This window comes from Podarcis tiliguerta (genome assembly GCF_965153285.1).
Source record: "Podarcis tiliguerta genome assembly, chromosome: 13".
Lineage (NCBI taxonomy): Eukaryota > Metazoa > Chordata > Lepidosauria > Squamata > Lacertidae > Podarcis > Podarcis tiliguerta.
In genome coordinates, this window is record NC_139546.1 from 15,374,990 (window position 1) to 15,399,254 (window position 24,265).

General features: G+C 44.7%; 1 protein-coding gene across 9 annotated transcripts in view; it reads left to right on the plus strand.

Annotated features, from left to right (window-relative positions):
- ZNF385C (zinc finger protein 385C) overlaps positions 1-24,265 on the plus strand; it is a 164,414-nt gene that overhangs the window by 67,970 nt on the left and 72,179 nt on the right. The gene's annotated exons all lie outside the window — the stretch shown is intronic.

Sequence of the window (24,265 nt, forward strand, 5' to 3'; positions counted from 1 at the left end):
GATAGATTTTAACACCTTTTCCTCCTCTCTTCCCTGTTTTTCATCCAGTGATTTAGTAGATTTAATGTCCAACCCATCACTTTTGACTCGTCAACCCATCACTTTTGGCACATCTACTTTTCCCCAATATAGAGCTCAATGAACCCCATTTTCTTAATGTTGGGCATTTTTTAAAGGGTATTCCAATCAGAACTTAGAGTCTTTGGGCTAGACTTAGTTGAACCTACCTACTCTTTGTCTGAAACTTCAACTGGTGCTGAATTCAGCGGCCAGATTGCTCACTGGGACAATACGGTTTGCGCATGTAATGCCAATCCTGGCCCGAGTGCACTGGCTGCTAATTAATTTCTGGGCCCAATTCAAAGCACTGGTTTTGACCTATAAAGCCTTAAACTGCTCAGGACCGCAATACCCCAAGGACCGCCTCTCCCTATATGAACTGGACCCTGAGATCAGCATCCGAGGCCCTTCTTCATGCCTCCTCTGTGAGAGGTCTGGAAGGTGGCAAGATGAGAGCAGGGCCTTTTCTGCAGTGGCTCCCTGCCTGTGGGATGTTCTCCAAAGGGAGACTCGTATCTTTAAGCATCAGACAAAACATTCCTCTCCTCCCAGGCCTTTGGCTAATTAAACAATCCACGGCCTTTTAAACGGGGGGGGGGGGTATGTTTGTTACTATGGTATGAATGTTTGTCTTTTTGATGTTTGATTGATTGAAGCATGGTATAGAATGACAAACAACAACAGTTCCCCATCTCAGCTCTCTGGACTGGCAGCCTCTGGCATGATCTACCTCAGGCATAGGTAGCCTTTGGCCCTCCAGATGTTTTGGCCTACAACTCCCATGATCCTTAGCTAACAGGACTAGTGGTCAGGGACGATGGGAATTGTAGTCCAAAAAAATCTGGAGGGCCGAAGGTTGCCTATGCCTGACCTACCTGTACCTGGACTGCAGCATAACATGGGAATCAGTTGCAGTAGAGAAGCTCCATTGTCGGAAGCATGCCTTGCAGTTTCCCACAGTTTTCTAGTATCCATGTGAATTCTGGAGGGGGCAGCAGAGCCATACACAGCACAGCCAGACTTGCTCACCAGCATCTCTGCTTTAAGCACTTTGATATGGCTGCTACTAAAGGGATCACAGGAACTCTCTTTTTTTCAGGGTATCTGAGACTAGTTGCAGAACTTGTGGGTTGTGCATAGCTCGCTTTCTCCCCCCATTTCTAACTCAGGATTTGGTGGAGGGGGCGGTTGAGGGGAAAAGCATGTTCTTTATAGCAATACTTCTCAGGCTACTTTCTCTACACTATAGTGCTGATAGAATGGGTTATTGCCACATCATGTGGCAGCAGAAATTTAGACTGAATGGGAAGAAAGGCTCTCATTTTTTGTAAACGAAGATATAGTGCTTGAAGCTACTTCTATTTTGGGGGGATGCTTCCATGCTTGCCTTTTAGTCTGTAGTTACCATCTTCCCCAAATTTTAGGGAGAATTCATTAAACATAATTAGAAACCCATTGTGTTCCAGGTTTTCCTTCCTGGTTGCAGCACCAGCCTGGCCAGTGCAGATTAGAAATAGAGTTGTTTCGTGATTATTGTGTCTTTAATTAGAAGATTCCTTCTCTAGATGGAATAATTTCTGCTGCCTCTAATTGCTTCCTGTTTAGCACAGCCCACCTAAATTAATTACTGTTTGCCACGTAATTAGTCAATTTATGTTCTCTGCAGGGAATGGATTTTAATTACTGAGTTGTTGTTTTCCATTTAGTTTCTTTTGCTGTTTTCCTTGTTGTTTTCCATTTATTTTATTTTGTTGATAAATCAGGCCAATTTTTTATATAAAAAAGAACCCAATAACAAAAATCTTTCTGCTCCCAGGGAACAGGAACTAGCTATTTACAGGGCGATCAAAGGACACTTGATCAGTAATACTAGTCTGCACTGATTAGAAAACAGCAAAAACAAGGAGAAAGTTTCTAATTAAAGTTGTAGGGGATCTTTGCTGTATAGAACTTGTTTACATTAGGGCAGTATCCATGAGGATGAAAGTTTTCAGATAATATGAAAATTCCCACTCTTTCTGATGTTTAGGCACCTGCAAATTGCACTATGAAATTGGGCCAGCCCAATTTCTGATCCAGCCTGATTATGGATTACAGATCTTTAATTCATAAATGGTCTTTCTGTGACATGTTGGTACAGGTGTTGCTGAGGTGCAAGGTGCCAGAATTTCAACTTGCGTTCATGATTTTGTCATTTCTCTCCCCATTGCTCCTCAGTCTGCCCTCCTCAATCCGTGGCCCCAAAAAGTCAGCAAACATCCACAGCCACCTCAGCTTGAGCTCCCCAATCAGCCTTGCCTTGGGCCCTGTCAGTTTGCATCTGATCAAGTCCGCAGTGTAACATTTGGGGCCAGGAAGGACGTTCTCCTTAGGGCTTGTCTGCACTGCCGTCTATTGCAGCGATGCTTTGCAAGGCCTGAACAACCTTTATTTTGCATTTGACCATCTGCTTTTTAAAAAAAAAAACTGGTGCTGAATTAATCAGACCCGTTATTTATTCACAAGCGGGTTATCTCTAGGTAACTCTTTCCCACCTCTCCCAGGTTAAATGAGATGCTATGGAAATCATACAGCCACAACTGAAAGCAGCAGCCCTGCAGCTCCTCACAACTTCTGAATTCAGTCCCCACAAAGTGTGGTGAACCAAAATATGACATATCGCATTGCAGGCTCCCTTGCCTCCTCAGCTCTTTATTGACTGTCGCTTGTGAAAGCAGGGAATGTCACATTTTTAGTAAGTGCTTGAGAGAGGAGGAGGAGCCATGGGGCTGCCGCTCTTGGTTAGTCACATGATTTCTGTAATGTCTACTTTCAATGCAAGCCAGACGTCATTATAGGGACATGCCGTTTCTACCAAGCTGCATCTCTGACCTGCATCACCCAGTAACATCTATTAAGAGACAGTGCCTAATGCGATGTGATATTGTGCTCAGAGCTTTCCCTGCCCTTGCTCAGCTTCATTGGCTGGTGCTGGCAGGGGTCAGGGGAGCTCTGAGTGAGACGGTGTCATGTCGCACACGCATCTTTGGCTAGACGTTACTGGGGGGATGAGAGTTGGCAGCAGCTCTGTGTCCCCAGTTCTGTGTGCTTTTGCCAGAGTGTGGCTAGGATTGCAGCTTGCTTGACTCAGCTTAGTCCTTCCAAGTACTAAATGCTATTTCCCCACGTGGTTTGGCATCCTTATCTATACCATGGGTAGGCAAACTAAGGCCCGGGGGCTGGATCTGGCCCAATCGGCTTCTCAATCCGGCCCGTGGACGGTCCGGGAATCAGCGTGTTTTTACATGAGTAGAATGTGTGCTTTTATTTAAAATGCATCTCTGGGTTATTTGTGGGGCATAGGAATTCATTATTATTTTTCAAAATATAGTCAGCCCCCCCCCCCCCAAGGTCTGAGGATCAGTGGACTGGCCCTCTGCCGAAAAAGTTTGCTGACCCCTGTACAGGTAACTCACAACTTACATGTATTTAACTTGCGCACATCCAGCTATATCTGCTTGGCAATTAAATAATTATTAAAAAATCAAAAGCTGGGGACAGGTATCCAGGTAAAAAAAGACTTCAGCAATCCGCCATTGAACTCCATGTTTTTTGACCATACACAATTTTGACTTTACGTGTGATCCCTGGAACGTTAAGTCCCCCATAATTTGAGAGTTGCCTGCATTCCTTTCCCTTTTTAAATTTTCTTTGTTCGGGGATAGTGTCCTTTCTGTGATAGCCGAAGTCCAGAACAGAACTAAGGGAAAGATCTGAACGTGCCAAATAATTCCATTTGCCTTAACTTTGGAGGAGGAAAGCAATTCTTGCATTGGCTTTGCTCTGCTTAGCCCTCTCCTCCCTGCTCAGTCTCCTCCTCCTCCTCTGCACCAAAATAACAGCAGGAAATTATCAGCACATGATTTTGAAAATTATTTGCTGATTTCCTGCTCTTATTTTAGTGCGGGGGGGAGGAGGGGTGGCAAGCAATTTCTTTTTGCATTGTGGCAGAGGGAGAGTTTTTGGCACAAACAGCAAAGGGTACAGCTGGGCTGCAAGGGAGGCTGGGGGGGCTCATTTGCCTGTGATGGTTGAGCACATCCGTGATGATAATGCCAGCTGACAGGTTCAGCTAGATAAAGGGGGTTTTTTCAGGGGGGAGTGCAAAAAATGGGACTATGGCAGTTTTTTGTGAGCAGAGCGATGGATTGGAGATGGTCAAACAAAAGCCATTGGTGAAAGTTACCTTTTCCTCCAAGGTGGGCTACCGTTGTTCCAGGGGACAGGATAGTGTTGGGAAATTCTCTGGTGGTGACAAGAATAAATTACGATGTCTCCCCCCATACACACCAAAAAAAAGCCTAATATCAAGCCAGGGCTAGTTCAGACCATGTTACTGCCCTAGGCAAAAAAATTATTGTTATCAACTCTCTTCCTGCCCCCCCAACCTTTGCTGGCGTTTTCTTATATACGCATGGCGTGGTGGGAGGGGAAGCTGGAAAATTCTGACTTAAAGCAGTGTGAGCAGAAACTCCCATTTCTAAATCAGCTTCCGAAATCAAGGCAGCTAGCTGGCCTCTCCCTTTATTTATTTTGGGTGTTTTGAGATTTGGACCTTTTCATAGTGAAACAGTCATTGCTCACGAGATGACTGGACTGCATTTGGCTCAATCAGAAAGTTCGAAATCCAATTCTGGGGGTATGTCAAATGTTTGCCCTTGAACTCCCTCTCAAATCTCCCAGTTCTTTCTTCTCTCCCCTCCCCCCCCCCCCCCCCCGGTATCTGAGCCATTGCATCACTGTCACACTGCCCCTCCATGTCATCCCTGTTTGAGTCATCCCAGCCAATCAGAAATCACTTAGGCACCAGAGCACCAAACCACTGATGGCAAACAAAGTTGTAGTGCTGCCTGATCCTGCTGCCAAGGGAGGTAGGCCAGTACTCTTTGTCTTGCAACGGTGTTATGTACTGAGTTGAATAGGATCCAAACTGCAGCAGTCTGATCGGTCCTAGAACAATAGGATCCAAAAGGCAGCAGTCTGATTGGTCCTAGAACAATAGGATTCAGAATGCAGCAGTCTGATTGGTCCTAGAACAATGCAGCAGTCTGATTGGTTGGCAGGAACCACCCAATCATGCCCCAGATAGAAGTGAATCCACAACCTGATTGGCTTACAGTAGAATTCCGGAATTAGCCAATCATGTGCAGCCCATTGTGTAAATAATGTATATAAAGCAGATACTTTGAGGGGACTTTCATTCATTCCTCCTCACCACTATGAGCTGAATAAAGAGCATGAAATCACTTTGCGACTCCGAGTATTTTTCAAACGCTGTGCTACAACAGCTTTTTAAGCTGCAGCTTGGCACCATAAAACAGAACCCGTGCTACTGGTTGCCTCAGTGTTTGGGATATTTGTGCTCTTCCAGGGCAACTGACCTCATGAACACTCCCACTCTCCTTCGGAGGGATCCATGAAAAATTGCCAAAAGGAGATCCCTTTTCATCTCAGTCATCAGAAGCCTGAAAGCATGCCAGGCATAAAGCATGCCATACATTTAAAGCACGCCCCCCCCAATAGTCCTGGGAGCTGTAGTTTGTTAAGGGTGCTGGGAATTGTAGCTTGGTGGAGGGTAGACTGTGGTTCCCAGGATTTGGGGAATGTGCTTTAAACATACGGTGTGTGTGTAGCCAACGTCTGTAATCCTTTTTGACATGCATGGATCTTTCCTTTTTCGACATATTTATTGCTGTTGTTCAGGCATCCGCAAATTTGGCCCTCCAAATGTTTTGGGACTACGGTTCCCATCATCCCTGACCACTGGTCCTGTTAACTAGGGATGATGAGAGTTGTAGTCCCAAAACAGCTGGAGGGCTGAGTTTGGGGATGCCTGCTGTCGTTACTGCTGCTGCTGCTGCTGCTGCTGCTGCTGCTGCTGCTGTTTTGGTTGTTTGCATATAGCGCCCCAATGCGACTGTATCCTTAAAAATAAACTAAAATGCAATGCCCTTGGTGCCAAAGCTATCTATGGGGATCAGTACAACAGTATGAGATTAAAATCCTATCAAGAACAGCACACAAGTTCCCATCCCTTCTAGAAGAGAAAACAACACTTCTTCTTTCCAGGGGTCCCCAGATATCAGTTGGGCTTACTAGTCAAGCGCCTATTTGTCCTTGTGGCCATTCAAGGTAAAGGAAGGGGCTTCTCTTGTTTGTTCCAGAGTTTAGAGCAGGTAAGAAAGATAATAGAAGCATAGAGTTGGAGGGACCCCAGGGGTCATCTAGTCCAACCCCCTGCAATATGCAGCTGTCCCGTATAGGGTTTGAACCTGCAACCTTAGTCTTATCAGCACCATGCTCTAACACGATGAGCTACTCTTGCTTTTTCTTTCTTATTCCTTTTTGTTTGGGAGTTGATCTACATACCCAAAAACAATTTTCCTGACTGCTGCTTCCCCCAATGTTTAGAGGATCAAAAGTGAGAATTGTGTAGTGCCCAAAGCATTAGGAGGAAAGATGAATATTTAGTTCTGTTCACCAACTTTGAACTTTTTGTTTTCCTTTTTCATCACTGGTAGCAGTCGTCTAATTTCCATGATGATAAATAAAACATGAGGTGAAATACATTAAGTAAGTTAAATATGCATTAAGGGTCTGGATGTAAAGGAGTTTAACTCAGCTACATAAACCAACAGCAAATTATAGCCTGGTCCACTTTTAGAACCAGGCATTGATGCTCATCCCCTACAACCTGCCAAATAGATGACTGACTGTCCAGTGACATTTTTGCAGATTATTCATTGGGGCTGCATTTAATTCCTCTCAGCTTTTCATTGATTCGGTATCCTGATACCAGTTAAGTTTGAAGGTAGCGAGACACATCCTGACACTGGGGTATCTAAACCAGCTTTATCCAACCTATGCACTCCAGCCGGACTCTTGCTTTTTTCTAACCTTCTCCCAGCTGCTGTACAAGTTAGAGCAGAGCTTTCCAAACTTTTCACGTTGGTGACACACTTTTTAGATGTGCATCATTTCGCGACATGGTGATTCATTTTACTAGCAAGCTGGAGGTTGAACTAACCCCTTTCCAGCCCCGGGAGGTGTGCGGGGAGCATTTGCATGACACACTTGCACACCGCAGCCGACACACTAACGTGTCGTGACACATGGTTTGGAAAGTTCTGAGTTCGAGGAAGCTCTACCTTCCTCCCAAGCCCACTGTCAGATATAGTAGCAATCTCTCCAGATTTTTCTTGTCCTGTTTCATAACCACCGCTTCTGCCCCACGTCCCCTGCGCTTATCAAAGAACTTGAGGATGAGGCAGAGTCTTGTCCAGTTTGCATGGAGGTGCAGCAAAGTTTAGAAACTGCAGGTGCTTCTTCTACTCTTTCTTCTTGTTGTTGTTGTTTAGTCGTTTAGTCGTGTCTGACTCTTTGTGACCCCACAGACCAGACCACGCCAGGCACTCCTGTCTTCCACTGCCTCCCGCAGTTTGGTCAGGCTCATGTTGGTAGCTTCGAGAACACTGTCCAACCATCTCGTCCTCTGTCCTCCCCTTCTCCTTGTGCCCTCCATCTTTCCCAGCATCAGGGTCTTTTCCAGGGAGTCTTCTCTTCTCATGAGGTGGCCAAAGTATTGGAACCTCAGCTTCAGGATCTGTCCTTGCAGTGAGCACTCAGGGCTGATTTCCTTCAGAATGGAGAGGTTTGATCTTCTTGCAGTCCATGGGACTCTCAGGAGTCTCCTCCAGCACCATAATTCAAAAGCATCAATTCTTCGGCGATCAGCCTTCTTTATGGTCCGGCTCTCACTTTCATACATCACTACTGGGAAAACCATGGCTTTAACTATACAGACCTTTGTTGGCTCTTTCTTAATCTTTTGCAAATCTCTGCACAGAACAAGACACAGCCTGTTTGGAGTTGCTTCTTCTCTTTTCTAAACTGAAGTGCAAAGAGGGGCTGCTGCTGGGGCTTCTTCTTGCCAGAGGGTTCTCTGTGACATGATGGCAAGTGGAATTGTGGGCATCTGCTTCTCCCCCCTCCCTGGAGGGAAAAGATGGCCAGTGGGCCGCAAACAATATTATATCCATTTCAGTATATTATAAATGCTTCTGTATGTGAAGGTATAATTACTGTTGTTGTTTTTAATTTCAATGTATGAAACAATTGGCAATTTAAAGCAGTAACAAAAAATTAACAAAAATTAAATTAAGACAAAAATGAAACCAACCTATTGCAGTATTTTAAATCAATCCTCAATATGTTTAACCCTTCCTTTAGTATTCCATCTCTGCTCCCAAATTAGGATCAGCAAGCTTAAAAATTAGGGTCCAAAATTCTGGAATGGTGGCAGTGCTTTTTTTCCTTCTAAAAAAAATGTTTAGGGGTACTCTCATTTTCCTATTCATATTGAAATACTGCCCTTCAGTGAGGCACTGAATGGTGGCATTCACTTTCTAGCAAGTATTTTGCTAGGGCTTGTGTAATGTAGTAAAAGATTCCATGTGAAAACGAATTTTTGGAGTGTAGTTAAGCCCGTTGTTTCTTTTAAAATGCTACAGCAGTTTAGAACTGTATTTAACATGCTAACAGTCTCAGATGCCATCAGATTGTGCTGCATGCTTGACAAGCAAGTGAACAGCCTCTGAAACTTGGAGAAGGGCAAATGCCCTGGAAAGCAGCTGATCCATTCAACTGCAAGCAGATTTATCCTCAAATATCTGTGTGGTGCAGCTGACTAGCACAGAACCTCTGGAGGGAAAATGAATATCTATGCATTGGAGGGGTTTTGGGGTGGGTGGGTGGGAGGATCAGGGATTCAAATTGAAGTCGGTGATGTGTGTGGAATCTTTAGGTTATGCCGGTCTTCTTTGTGTCATGGGGGTGTGATTCTTTTGGTTTTTGTATGTGCTGAGAAATGTAAGAATTGCATTGCCGAGTCAAACTAAAATCCACCGGGTTCTGTTCTCTGTCTCTGCGGTGACCCACTGTCACTTGGGTGGTCACAAACAGGACCTGGCAGATCACCGCTCCCTGTTGTTTGTCCATTAATATCTTGTAATCAGAGAAACCCGACTCAGGAGATTTCACCCTTTCCTATAATATTGCTGCATTCACATGCAACATTAAACCGTGGTTTAGCACCATGTGCACAAGCCGGAGCAAAGACTCAGGCCCACCACCTTGTCCTCCTCCTGCATGACCAGAAGGAGGACTACTTTGCCAGTTTTCACTTTCGCAGAATCTCAACGTGTCCTGTCCTATCAAGCAAGCATGTTTCTATCTGAATTTTCAGTAGGAGTTTCCCGATAACATGATGACATCTGGAGAATGGGTGTGTTTTGTATTGCATTTAACATATTATGACATTTGTATTTTTTTTGTAAGCGTTTAGGTTAATGTCAGAAGGGAATATGTAGCTTCTCTCTCTCTCACACACACACAAACACACACACATATGGGTGCTTGGTAATGTTAAATGAATGTTTAATGTGACTGTACTATGTGGCTTGTAGCTTAGGGCCCTCGTATTTATGGGACCAGCTCTCCTGGTATGCCCGGCAGAGGACCTTAAGGTCCATAATTTAGAGGTCCCAGGCCCTAAGGAAGTCAGACTATCCTCCACCAGGGTCAGGGCCTTTTCAGTGATGGCTCCGACCTGGTGGAATGCCCTTCAGGATTTAACCTCCTTCCATCGGGCCTGTAAGACAGAGCTATTCCACCTGGCCTTTAATTTGAATTCAGCCTGATCTTTTATTTCTCTCCCCCTCCCCTTTTATGAAAATTACCCACTCTGAGACCCCACAGCTAATTTTCACCTGGCCTCCTCGCTGGCTCAAGTAGGACTAATTCAGCCAGCTAGCCCTGGTGATTATCTAATGCTTATTAGATGGATTTCCCCTAAATTGATTTCTGAACTTTGAATTTTATTGTTAGTCATGTTTTTATACTATATTTTATGCTGCTTTTACAATTAAGTGTTTTAAATTTGTTGTTAGCCGCCCTGAGCCCAGTTTTTAAACTGGGAAGGGCGGGTTATAAATAAAAATTTATTATTATTATTTATTATAAGTGTATCTACCCCTGGATGTAAGGGATTTGAGTTTACCAATGTGATGATGTCATATGCTTCATCCACAAAACATAACAGGAAGATGCATGAGCGTACACACGAGGGAGATTGGCAGCAGCCACACAAGTCCAAATAAACTCCTTCCCAAGAAGAGTGGCTAGCAAAAGTATGGGACATTGCACTGTCAGGACATTGGACATTCCTGCATTGTAGGGGGTTGGACTAGATGACCCTTGGGGTCCCTACCACATCTATGATTCTGTAACCTCTAACATGTTCTTAGACCTCCACCGTTCTGCTTCAAAATCTTCAGGGTGAACCCCACAGTAGATATCATTGCCTTTCCTTACATACAGTACTTCGTATCCATGACTAGTCTTTGGTTTCTGTTTACCCATAGAGAATAACTTGTTATATTTTATGAATATAAAATATAATTTAGCTTGTAAGCTCCTTGGACGCATTGATAGCATTAACAGTAACGAAAGCTGCAGTAGAACATTTATTGTTGTTGTTGTTTAGTTGTTCAGTCGTGTCCGACTCTTCGTGACCCCATGGACCAGAGCACGCCAGGCACTCCTGTTCTCCACTGCCACCCGCAGTCTGGTCAGACTCATGTTTGTAGCTTCGAGAACACTGTCTAACCATCTCGTCCTCTGTCGTCCCCTTCTCCTTGTGCCTTCCATCTTTCCCAACATCAGGGTCTTTTCCAGGGAGTCTTCTCTTCTCATGAGGTGGCCAAAGTATTGGAGCCTCAGCTTCAGGATCTGTCCTTCCAGTGAGCACTCAGGGCTGATTTCCTTAAGAATGGATGCATTTGATCTTCTTGCAGTCCATGGGACTCTCAAGAGTTTCCTCCAGCACCATAATTCAAAAGCGTCAATTCTTCGGCGATCAGCCTTCTTTATGGTCCAGCTCTCACTTCCATACATCACTACTGGGAAAACCATAGCTTTTACTATACGGACCTTTGTTGGCAAGGTGATGTCTCTACTTTTTAAAATGCTGTCTAGGTTTGTCATTGCAGTAGAACATGGCCATCCCTAAATGGCTTACACAACCAGGTTAGAAAAACTGAACTCCTAGCTTTGAAAAGTTTAATTTCAGATAGGGCTTATTGCTGTCATTCCCCAGAGTTAAGTTTCCTCAGGTATATTTGGGTCATCAGAGGCTCTTGAGTGTTACCGTTTTCTTATTTTTACAAATTGTTCATCCATTAACAAGGGCATTTATGTTCACAGTAGGATTCAATAGTCCTCCCAGTTTATGAAGTGAGTATATTTTATTCATGCTGTGCCAGCAGACCTGCCTTAAGGAAAGTGCTGGAGGAATAGACCAAAATTCTGACTTCCTTGGGGGCGCAGTTTCTGCCCCTGCCCAGTTCACCTTCTGGAACAGTTGCTAGGATAAAGATTTTTGCAGTGCCAGATGTTCAGATGAAAATGTGTTTCCAGTTTGTCTCTACCTTGCTAACACATGGTAGACCCACGTTGATCAGGGTGAAGTAGAACAATCTGGGCTATTCCACCCCCCCTCCGCCTCAGTGCACAATCCAAGTGGATATTTGGAGAGATCTTTAAAGATAGAAATTGCCGTAGCCATTGGCTAACCCTGAGCAGCGGAGACTTATGGGTAAAGTACAAAGCTGTCGTTTTTCATTCAGCCTCAAAGACTGAGCTGTTTTATATGCCCAGATTGGAAGTCATGTGCAATATACAATCTGGTGATCTGCTCAAGCCCTCTCTCTTCTTGTCACTTTTTCTCAGGCTGTAAAAAATGAAGGGGATGGTAGACCTTGATAGAAAGTGAAGAGGGGGCTATGGGGAAGAGGTGGAAAAAATGGATAGGAGGAGTGGCTTTTTCACAATTATTTTGTGCAAGCAGACAATAAGAGATGCACACACGCAAAGAAATTGAAGAGCACGTCATTAAAACCACCAGCAAAATATTATCTAAATACCATCCAGGGAGGTGGTTGGACCTTTGGACACCAATGCATAGAAAGTGCACTAAAGGAGGAAAATGAGATTGCAGAACAGCTAAATACATTATTTGCATCTATCTTTATATTGGAAGATAGAGGGCAGATCCCTGTTCCTTACCTAAGTTTCTCAGGAAGATAGTCTGAGGAACCAAGGCGAGTAGTGGTGGCAAGAGGCTAAGGTTTCATACACTCTATATATTTTTAAAACATTCCCTCATTCCACCCCAGGATTCCTGGGAACTGTGCTTTACTCTGCACAGAGCTACAATTCCTAGCACCTTTAACAAACTACAGTTCCCAGGATTCTTGTGGGGGGTACTTTAAAAGTATGGTGTGTAAGCAGTCAAAGTTATATACCTTACAGACAAATTAAAAACTCTCAGATCACTGGTTCCAGATGGCATTCACCCAAGAGTTCTTAACGAACTCAAATGTGAAATTGCTGATCTTCTAACAAAGTATGAAACTTGTCCCTGCTCAGGCTCCATACACAAGGGCTGGAAATTAACCAATGTGGCACCCTTTTTTTTTGGGGGGGGGGGATCTGGGAAATTACAGGCTGGTGAGCTTAATGTCTGTTCCAGGAAAACTGGTGGAAAGCGTTATTAAAGATAGAATTACCCTGCATGTATAAGAACAAGTTTTTCTGAAGCAGAACCATCATGGCTTTTGGACGGGTAAGTCCTAACTCACTAATATAGTGGAAGGCTTTGAGAGTGCCAACAAGCATATAGATAGAGGTGACTTAGACTTTCAACAACCTTTGAATAAAATCCTCACCAAAGACCTTATAAACTTAGCAGTCATGGGACAGATCGCCTTATACTGTAGATAAGGACTGGTTAAGGAACAGGAAGCAGAGAGTAGGGGCCCCTACAGAGTGGGGTTTTTGTGTGTTTTTTAAGAGATGTTGTTGTTTAGCCGTTTAGTCGTGTCTGACTCTTTGTGACCCCATGGACCAGAGCACATCAGGCACTACTGTCTTCCACTGCCTCCCGCAGTTTGGTCAAACTCATGCTGGTAGCTTCGAGAACACTGTCCAACCATCTCGTCCTCTCTCGTCCCCTTCTCCTTGTGCCCTCCATCTTTCCCAACATCAGGGTCTTTTCCAGGGAGTCTTCTCTTCTCATGAGGTGGCCAAAGTATTGGAGCCTCAGCTTCAGGATCTGTCCTTCCAGTGAGCACAGGGCTGATTTCCTTCAGAATGGATAGGTTTGATCTTGCAGTCCATGGGACTCTCAAGAGTCTCCTCCAGCACCATAATTCAAAAGCATCAATTCTTCGGCAATCAGCCTTCTTTATGGTCCAGCTCTCACTTCCATACATCACTACTGGGAAAACCATGGCTTTAACTATACGGACCTTTGTTGGCAAGGTGATGTTTCTGCTTTTTAAAGAGTACATTCTACAAAATGCCATTGATGCAAGCATTATAATATGCATCAATAATTGTGCGCTACTGGTAGATTTATACTTGACTCTCCACCCATCATTCTACTTCATTAGTTGTTCCACGGCGCTTCCCCGATGCTATCATATTATTGCTGTCTGGAGTATGATATATGCTCTATAGTGCTACAAAAATGGGACAACCTCCCCAGCCCCTCAGAACATTTGTGATATTAAAAGTTATAGGAATTCAGCAGGCCATAATGGGACATGGACTGACTGGAAATAGTACTGAAAGCTTATAATCACCCTAATACTACCATGAGCACAAATAATCAGAAATCTACAATAAAAAGGACATCTGGAGAGCCCTAGCAATAAATGGACAGTTCTCCCAATTGAGGAATGCAGAAAGTAGAGTCTCCTAAGGACCGTACTGGGATCTGTGCTTTTTAACTAGTTCATAAATTACCTGGAATCACAGATAAGCAATGAAGTAGCAAAGTTTGCTTTTAGTACCATCTTGAACAAAGATGGTTAATACAGAAAGGGATTGTGAGGAGTTCTGAAAGGATCTCTCCAGACTGGTTGAATGGGCTGTAAAACGACAAATGCAATTCAGTGTAAACAAGAGTACAGTGATATATTGGGGCAAAAATGCTCATTTCTGAACTGGCAGCGACTGACCGGGAACGTCAGAGTAGAAAGCTTGATGAAGATATTGAGCCAATGTGCAGCAGCTGTGACAAAGGTGAATTCAATGTTAGGGGTCATTAGGAAAGGGACTGAAATTAAAACTGCCAATATCACAATGCCATTATACAAATCCATGGTGAGACCATTCTTGGAATACTTTGGGTAGTTCTGGTCTCTATGCCTCAAAAAAAGGATATCGTGGTGCTGGAAAAGCTTCAGAAAAAGGCAACCCAAATAATCAAAGGGCTGCAGCAACTCTACTGTTTCGGAAGGTTCCTCATCTGGGGCTTTTTATTTGAAAGAAATGCAAGTAATAATGGTGAATGATAACTGTATGTATACGGTTATATATGGCTTGGAGAAAATGAATAAGGAGAAGTGTTTTCCCCTCTCTCTTGTACTACAACCCGGGCAATCTGTGAATATGAATGTTTAAAGATTCAGGACAGACGAAGAAATTTTCCACAGAGTGCATAGTTAAACTGGGAGTGACCTAGCTAAGCCTGGCAGGGCAGCTTACTCTATGGCATTAACCCCTTCATGCATTAATTAGAATTAAGCATGTTGGTTTTATGAGGCTGGTTATCCCATGCCAGCTATTTTGGCTAGGAATGATGGTAGTTGTAAGCTAGCAATTTCTGGAGGATATTGTATATTGGGATAGAGCATTGCAGCTGAGAGAGAGTGGCTTGTCTACGACAATCAGATATGTTCATGGCAGGGGTGAGATTTGAATCGGGAACGTTTTGGTTCATGGTTCAGTTTTTGAGCCACCGTGCTACAGCATCTTTCTAGCAGGGATGGTGTTGGGGAGACTTGAGAGATAATGTGAATCCTTCCTATAAATAGTTTCTTTCTTTCTGCATATGTGCTGGGAAACTGTGGTTAGAATGTCAGCCTTCAAGCAGCTATTCATCACCTTTTAAACCTTAAGTGATTTGTGAAGGGTAAATGATGGATGGGTGGTGATTGGATACAGCTCCTCAGAACGGACGTAAGGAAAGAAAAGCTCGTGTGTAACATCTGGAGAGGGGGGGAAATGCTAGTGAACAGGGAAACCTTACGCATGAGTGTCACTTTATTTCAGAATATTGTGGCATAAAGTATCCTTCATGAGATACCAAAGGAGCAAATAAGTCCATTAGGCACACTCTGGAAGGACTCTGGGAAGAGTGAGTATGGAGAGGGCTGGGAATATGCTCTCATTCCACAAAACAAAACAAATAAACCTGCAGAAAGTGATGGAGGGTATGGAATTCAGCTTCCTGAGAATCCCACCTTAGTTATTTATTTTTAAGTAAAAAATTCAGGCAGCAAAGAAAGTGTGGTCGTGGCTTCTGAAATTTCAGCCACAGAGCTGACTTGAGTAAAACAGAGCTTTCCAAAACTGTGTGTTGCGACACTTTAGTGTGTTGGTTGCATTGTGGAGGTGTGTCATGCGAGTGCTCCCTGCAATCCTCCCGGTGCTGGAACGGGGTTAGTTTCACCTCTGGTTTGCTAGTAAAACTGAATTAAAACCATGTCGCGAAATGATGCATGTCTAAAAAGTGTGAAACCAACATGAAAAGTTTGGAAAGCTCTGGAGTAAGATTTCCATTAGGTTGGAGTGGGGCCTCTGTCCTTTGCACAGACATCTCCTCTTGATTAGCAACCCGGAATAAATTGTGCAAATACCATGTAAATATGATAACGTTGCTTAATTTTTATGGGTTGCAGAATTCACTTTTCTTGCCTTGCAATTTATTTGTTTGTTTTAGCATAACGAGTGCATACTACTTGATGCTGAAAAGGGACTGACACCGGGGAGCCAAACAGATTGAAGTAGGGGAGAACACTTCCAGAACTGGGAATGTCATGTTAGAAGCCACAGAGATGCAAGTGGTAGATGAAAACAGAACGGATCACCTTTGTGGAATTGATAGTGTGGTCCCTTAAGGGGTCTCGGTTAACTCAGCCCCCCATCTCTGTAGGTCATGCCATCAAACACAGGTGAGCGCTCTGTGACACACAGACAGCAACATCTAAAAATAGGAGAAGAGCGCCTGGCTTCAAAATCAGTCAGAAGCTGCCAGGCAAGCCATGATCTGCCAGTTTGTCGTGAGCATACATGCAAACGAATCGGTGTGTAGCTGTTTCAGATGTGTACATGCTTAACAAGGGAAATTTTGTTTTGGCAAAACTCCACATTGCCTGGCATCGTGCCTTTAACTGTAGCAGTCCATGATGGTCCAGAGGAAAGGACGGAAGAAAACCAATTGGACGCAGCCGAGGTACCAGATTTCAGTGTGGAATTTTTTTTAAAAAAAACACAGATTATAGATAGCGGATGTATTCCACTTAATAAAGAACGTAATAAAAACTGCTTTTTGTTAGGGAGAACAGTTCTCTCTCACACCCACACATTCATTTTCCCCTAGGATCATGAGGACTAGATCCCTCTCTTTGAAGGGGGAAAAAAGAACACTGTCATCAGTTTGCTGAGGAATCTATTAAGAATCTACAGACCATAGAGAAGTGCTTTGGGGGAGCAGCCTACTCCTTGCCTAGCTAATGGAATGGAAATCGGTTATCATCCCGAGCGGTTTCCATGCCAACCTGTTCAGCAGAGCAGATACCATTGAAATGCGATGGATTAAAAAGCCCCTTGCTTAACTGACCCTTGATACCTGTTAAGGGCTAGTGTGATTATAATGAGTGCTAATTACACACACTTAGATCAGAGCCGTTTGTCTTGCTGTGTGGATATGAAGGCGGCATCTCAACTTGGTTTCTCATAGAGGAGAGGGCCTTTTCTGGCAGAGCTTGTTTGTGTACGGATCAGGTTTTGTAGCTGTTAACCTGGATTAAATTATTACTTGCTCTCTGCACCAGTGTTACCCTGCAAGGCTCGAGTTGCCTCTACGCTTGCACATACCTGAGTGGAGTTCTTTTTATGGATGCTTATTACTATTTTATCATTTGTACAGCATTGTCACTGTGTGAAATGCAGCCAGAGCTCATCTCACGGCCTTTGGGGTGGAAGGACACTGCCTCCATATTTAATGGAACAAACGTGGAGTTGAGGAACAGGCAAGCTCCCTGCTTTCTTCCCAAGAAATGCACACAAAAATACTAGGAAATGCATTTAGGAAGGGGATAAGTTCAACGAATTTGGTCAGCATGATAGCAAATTATATGGTGAGGAAAGTGTCTTAAAAATAAGAGGGCAGAAATGTCCATCTTACTTTATAATTGAGGTGTGCATATTACCATTAACTGTGTTTTGAATATAAAGCAAATCCCCAAGGAGTAGTTGTGGCTGTTCAGTTGCTTCCACACCAGCCCTTTTCTCTGAAACGATTGTCCTTTGTTAACTCCCTTTTTACAGAGCATCCAAACAATATTGTCAAGCTGTTGCAGTCCAGTATTTTTTGTTGCAGTCCGGAGTTGTCCTCCTGCGTCCCGCCCAGCCACCCCATGTTCACGATTACTTAACAGTTGTTTTGTACATAAAAAGGTAAAGGTACCCCTGCCCGTACGGGCCAGTCTTGCCAGACTCTAGGGTTGTGCACTCAACTCACTCTAGAGGCCGGGAGCCAGCGCTGTCCGCAGACACTTCCGGGTCACATGGCCAGCGTGACAAGCTGCATCTGGCGAGCCAGCGCAGCACACGGAATGCCGTTTACCTTCCCGCTGGTAAGCGGTCCCTATTTATCTACTTGCACCCGAAGGTGCTTTTGAACTGCTAGGTTGGCAGGTGCTGGGATCGAACAACGGGAGCGCACCCCACCACGGGGATTCGAACCGCCGACCTTTCGATCGGCAAGTCCTAGGCGCTGAGGCTTTTACCCACAGCGCCACCCGCGTCCATGTTTTGTACACAATAAAACAAAATTGTGACACCAGCCATCTAGTGTGGAAAGGACAGCACTATTATGGCTATTGAACTCTTCTTGATTCAGCCTGTTTCTCCTTCTTGACAAACACAGCTGGTTCCAGGTGAGCACTGCTGGGGAAATTAGTGGTTTTATTCATAAAATCATACAATTGCAAAGTTGGAAGGGATCATGGGTCATCTAGACCAACCCCCTGCAGTGCAGGATTTCTTTGCCCAAGATGGGGCTCAAACCCACAACCTGAGATTAAGAGTCTCATGCTCTGCTGCAGAGCTTTCCAAACTTTTCATGCTAGCTAAAGGTAAAGGGACCCCTGACCATTAGGTCCAGTCGTGGCCGACTCTGGGGTTGCAGCGCTCATCTCGCTTTATTGGCTGAGGGAGCCAGCATACAGCTTCCGGGTCATATGGCCAGAATGACTAAGCCGCTTCTGGTGAACCAGAGCAGCGCACGGAAACACCGTTTACCTTCCCACTGGAGCGGTACCTATTTATCTACTTGCACTTTGACGTGCTTTCGAACTGCTAGGTTGGCAGGAGCAGGGACCGAGCAACGGGAGCTCACCCCGTCGCGGGGATTCGAACCTGCCGGCCTTGTGATTGGCAAGTCCTAGGCTCTGTGGTTTAACCCACAGCGCCACCGCGACATGCTTTTTAGACATGCATCATTCCGCAACACAGTAATTCAGTTTTTACTAGCAAACTGGAGGTTAAACTAACCCCTTTCCAGCCCCGGGAGGAGCATTCTCGCGACACACCTACACGCTGCAGCCAGCACATTAACGTGTCGTGACATACAGTTTGGAAAACTCTCCTCTGCTGACTGAGCTGTCAGCAGCTGAAACTGACATTAGGGCAAAAATGTTAGTTTCTGCTGCCACAGAGGGCAGTTTCTTCATTGTTTCGTTTATAAATAGCAATCGTACTATTTCGTTATAAGCGGAAATAAAAGAATTTGAGGAAACCAGGAAAGTCTCTCCCCACCCTCAATTGCAGGAACAGAAAATTACCAATTTAAAGGGCAAAACCTGGACACTATTCAAGGGGCAAGTGAGCAGATGTTCATCACAAATCCGCCAGCCGTGTTCATCTGGAAGCAATCAAACGGGCTATACCTACGAGGATAGAACTACTGATTATTGTTGCAGGGATGCTGAATCAAACTTGTGGGTGAACCAAGGAAGGTTCTAGCCACAGGCAAAGGCATTGCTGGATTGTGACCACTATTGTATTAAGCGCTTGTGTGGAAGCCTCCGTTTCAATTCTGCTTCCAGAGACTTGTGGGAAAGCATTAAAGAGCCTTACTATGGAAGCAACCAAAGAATGATTTATCGTCAAACAAACTTTTGTGGGCCGGAGTATACTTCATCAGATACACAGAGTGTAATTCTCAGTTGGGCAGATATATACATAAGTGTGTGTGTGTGTGTATTAATATAATATTAATATGATAAAGGTAAAGGTACCCCTGCCCGTACGGGCCAGTCTTGACAGACTCTAGGGTTGTGCGCCCATCTCACTCAAGAGGCCGGGGGCCAGCGCTGTCCAGAGACACTTCCGGGTCACGTGGCCAGCTTGACATCGCTGCTCTGGCGAACCAGAGCTGCACACGGAAACGCCGTTTACCTTCCCGCTAGTAAGCGGTCCCTATTTATCTACTTGCACCCGGGAGTGCTTTCGAACTGCTAGGTTGGCAGGCGCTGGGACCGAACAGCGGGAGCGCACCCCGCCGCGGGGATTCGAACCGCCGACGTTTCGATCGGCAAGCCCTAGGCACTGAGGCTTTTACCCACAGCGCCACCCCGTCCCATTATTAATATGATACTATTATATAAAATATTAATATTACAATATACTATAACTGTTCAACAGTGGAAAGGTCTCCCTTGGGAGGTTGTGAACTCTTTTTCCTTGGAGGTTTTTAAGCAGATGGTGGGCGTCTGCCATGGATGATTTAGCTGAGATTCCTGCATTGCAGGGGGTTGGACTAGATGACCCTTACGGTCCCTTCCAGCTCTATGATTCTGTGGTGTGTGTGTGTGTGTGTGTGGAGGGGGCATTATTGGTTTGTTTTCGTTCTTATTATGACTATTTATTTTGTGCTTTTTGCCTTGTATTTTTATGCTGAGACCTGCGGATGAAGGGCAGGATGCAAATTTAATAAATAGTAATAATAAATAAGGGACGCGGGTGGCGCTGTGGGTTAAACCAGAGAGCCTAGGACTTGCCAATCAGAAGGTCAGCGATTCGAATCCCCACGACGGGGTGAGCTCCCGTTGCTCGGTCCCTGCTCCTGCTAACTTAGCAGTTCAAAAGCACGTCAAAGTGCAAGTAGATAAATAGGTACCGCTCCAGCGGGAAGGTAAACGGTGTTTCCATGCTTCTCTGGTTCGCCAGAAGTGGCTTAGGCATGCTGGCCACATGAGCCGGAAGCTGTACGCCGGCTCCCTCGGCCAATAAAGTGAGATGTGCACCGCAACCCCAGAGTCGGCCACGACTGGACCTAATGGTCAGGGTTCTCTTTACCTTTACCTTACTAATAAATAAGAATACATACAGGTTGTACCTTGGTTTTTGAATAGCTTAATTCTCAAATGTTTTGGCACCCGAACCCCACCAACCAATCAGAAGCCAGGCTTTGGTTTCCGAACATTTTGGAAGTCGGATGGACTTCTGGAACGGATTCCGTTTGACTTCCAAGGCACGACTGTGTATGGAGTGTGAGTTCTGAAACAGTAGCATCAAAAGAAAAAGAAGAGGCACAGTAGGTCTGTGACATTTTTAGACAAAGCTCAAATGTATACAAGTTAACCACAGGGACCATTCACAACAGCAGAAGCTGATGATAAATCGTAGCTTTGATATGCTAGTTTTGCAACTGTGGTGTTGGGGGGGAGTCCATCGTGCCAATTAATAATAGAAAGCACAATATAGAATAGATGTTCTCACTGAGCTAGAGACTGCTCGTGCCTGACTTCTTGCAGGTTGTCTCTGTCTTAACAGCACAGGTAATTCATTCATAGCCAAAGAATGTTTGCCTTTCAGCAACCTGCTCGGCATCCACATCCGTTAGCTGGTTGGGCGGCTGCATGATTAGGGGAAGGGGACACTGGATGGACCAGTGGTTTTCATCTGATAACAGAGAAGTCAATGCTTCTATTTAAAAAGAAAGCCTCCCCCCCCCCAATCTGAGAGCAGAGCCTTCTTTGCTTATGCTCATATGTATTTTAAATCTAAGAAGATATTACTTTCCTTTCCTTGACTTTTTAAACAGCTAAGGAAAAAGGAAACATCTCTCTCTCTCTCTCTCTCTCTCTCTCTCTCTCTCTCTCTCTCTCTGTGTGTGTGTGTGTGTGTGTGTTTGCTATCAAACACTGCATTTTTGTTCAGTAGGTTTTGCACTTCCTAACACTCAAGATTTCAAGCTGTTAAGAATTCCCTTAGCATTTTGTGCCCTCTCTGATGCTCCCTTTTCCCAGTTGTGCTGTACAGAACTCTTTGAAGCCCTGGGTACAGCAGATCCGTTCGCAGAAGCATGTTCAACTGATCGGTTAGATTAGGTTATTAACTCTACGGAACACTGTCCTTCCTGAGCATGTTTACTTGGAATTAAGTTCCACTGTAGACAATGAATCTTACTTCCCAGTAGGCATGTACAGGATTGCACAATATTTTATTTAGTTAGACAGGTGCATCCTGATTAATCTGGAAGCAGATTTTTAAACAAACAAACAAACAAACAAACAAATAAAGCAGGTACAGTGGTACCTCGGGTTACAGACACTTCAGGCTACAGATGCTTCAGGTTACAGACTCCGCTAACTCGGAAATAGTACCTCAGGTTAAGACCTTTGCTTCAGGATGAGAACAGAAATTGTTCTCTGGTGGCCTGGTGGCAGCGGGAGACCCCAATAGCTAAAGTGGTACCTCAGGTTAAGAACAGTTTCAAGTTAAGAACGGACCTCCAGAACGAATAAAGTTCTTAACCTGAGGTACCACTGTATTATAACAATCATCTTGGAAGAGGCATTCTAGAAGGCAGGAATGCCTCTACTGTGGGGTCTGCTGTGTACAAGCACTGTGCAACTCAAATGCCCCACATACCTGGGACTAAGCCTCGTTAGACTCAGTACCATTTACTTCTGAGTAGACATGGTTAGCATTGCGCCGCAAAGCACTTAATTGATTTGACTGACAGCTTTAATATTTAGCATGAGGATAGTGTTTCTGAATCAGAATGCGGAGCATGTGAGAATGAAGGCAGGGCCAGACCTCTTGATTTCTACTCTATATTTTCCCTGTCTGCAGCCATATTTTTTTTCCAAAACAGCAATTCTGTGCATAAGTTTGTATCCGCTTTTAGAAAGCAGAGACTGATTCCTTGGCCTTTCCATGATGAAAGATAGCATATCTCCCTCTCCCTGCCCCCACCCTGGTTCAACACCTGAGTCTTTATTCTGATTGCTGATTCTCCAGTTACAGAGCCAGCAAAAGGCAGGGAGGGGGGAGAGCAGGGAGAGGAAGAGAGACATTTCTTTCAGCTTTATTAATTTGGGTCCTAATCTTCTTCCTGATCAAACTGCTCCCCTTCCTATGGCCCCTGGAATGACTAAGCGAAGAAAATTTGCTTGGGGAAGCTAGTGATCTTGGTTGACCCTAGAATTAGGTCTACCAAAATGACTTCTTTTTCCTGTCCAGAATGGATCAGTCAGTCAGTCTCCTCCAGATTTGTTAGAGAGGTCTTAAGAAAGTATGTGGATGGATAGGTGGACAGACAGCAGGGACTTCGCAGCAGGCATTTCTGAGCAGCAGTTAAAATAAAAGAACCGTATGCAAGATGCTTCAATGATACTCAACAGAAACACGCACAACCCAACCGGTCGCCATATTTTCAGATACTATTTTAGGTCTCTTGATAGGTTTAGCATCTTGATATGTTTCCAGTTTCCTCGCCCCACTGGTAGGACTGTTCCAAGCAGGGTACTACAGGGCAAGGTTTGCTGGCAAAGCTTGGCCACAGCACCTTTAGTCACACTTTGGCTTTTAGTACCTCCATCCTGATATAGCAGGCGATGCTTTTCCTGGCATGGAGATGGTTGGGGAAAGGTTTACCTGTCCATGTCAGGTTACTGGTAAAGGCCCAGGAACAAGATCAGCGACTTAGTGGCGGAGCACATATTCCAGGTTCCAGGCCTTGGTAGGAGCTTCTTAAGCCCCCGTGTTAACACTGCTCCACCTCCATCCACAAACCTGCTACTATTACACCTTTTAACAAAGTGGGCCTTATGATGCTGTGTGTTTAAAAACATTCCTTTTGTCATTTGTTCTATATAACACGTTGGAATCATGACGAGTACTGTGGGTGGCTAGGAAGGACCTCCATGTTGCAGAGACACAACCGCAGCAGCTGCATAGCTCAGTTAGTTAAGAGCGTGGTGCTGATAATGCCAAGGTTGCAGGTTCAATCCCTGTATGAGACAAGTGCATATTCCTGCATTGCAAGGGGTTGGACTACTACTGGGAGACCACATAACACCGGTCTTGAAAGACCTACATTGGCTCCCAGTACGTTTCCGAGCACAATTCAAAGTGTTGGTGCTGACCTTTAAAGCCCTAAACGGCCTCGGTCCAGTATATCTGAAGGAGTGTCTCCACCCCCATCGTTCTGCCCAGACACTGAGGTCCAGCGCCGAGGGCCTTCTGGTGGTTCTCTCACTGCGAGAAGCCAAGTTACAGGGAATCAGGCAGAGGGCCTTGTCGGTAGTGGCACCTGCCCTGTGGAACGCCCTCCCACCAGATGTCAAAGAGAACAACAACTACCAAACTTTTAGAAGACATCTGAAGGCAGCCCTGTTTAGGGAAACTTTTAATGTTTAACAGACTATTGTATTTTCATATTTTGTTGGAAGCTGCCCAGAATGGCTGGGGAAACCTAGCCAGATGGGTGGGGTATAAATAATAAATTCTATTCTATTCTAGATGATCCTCAGGGTCCCTTCCAACTATGACTCTGTTTCTGTGTATTGTTGCACAAGAGTGGTCTCTCTCGGTGTAGGCCGCCCTGGGGACTCTGCACTTTAACCCCAAGTGCAGTAGGAGAAAATGGCAGCCCTTTGTTTCTATGTGGAAAAAAAATAAGGGGTATAGTATAATCCTAACAAGTGTGAGGTTACAGTGATTTGCTCAAGGTCTCTGAAGTTGC